The sequence below is a fragment of the Carassius gibelio genome, chromosome A21 (genome assembly GCF_023724105.1).
Source record: "Carassius gibelio isolate Cgi1373 ecotype wild population from Czech Republic chromosome A21, carGib1.2-hapl.c, whole genome shotgun sequence".
In the NCBI taxonomy this organism is placed as follows: Eukaryota; Metazoa; Chordata; class Actinopteri; order Cypriniformes; family Cyprinidae; genus Carassius; species Carassius gibelio.
In genome coordinates, this window is record NC_068391.1 from 110376 (window position 1) to 110816 (window position 441).

The following is a 441-nucleotide window of genomic DNA, read 5'->3' on the forward strand; positions in this document are numbered from 1 at the left end:
CATGCTCATTACAATGACGCAAGTAAACAACCCCGCAATTATAAAAGTATACCGACGTGACGCTAAAGCAAACTTGCTGGGAATTGACGTGTCACTTTCCAAATGGCATCTTTACCTGTGTCCTAAAAAAAGTGTTACACTGACAAAGGCATATGAATGCTACTTGTTCAAATTATACAAATAGTTCCCGGTGTAAAAAAAAAGAAGAAAAAAAAAGAAAAAAGATTCGGTTTCCAATTCGAGAATTTTCCAGAAAAAATGCAATGGACAGAAATACAATAGCGAAAAATTATGTCATAAAAGCCTCCTCTGTAAATTCTCACTTAAGCATTATAAGTGTCTCTGAATTTAGCTAAAGCAGCGTTAATGATGATTACGAATTACTTTTTTATCCTGTATAAAAAATACACAAGATGCACAGTCTATCATTGAAATTATAGA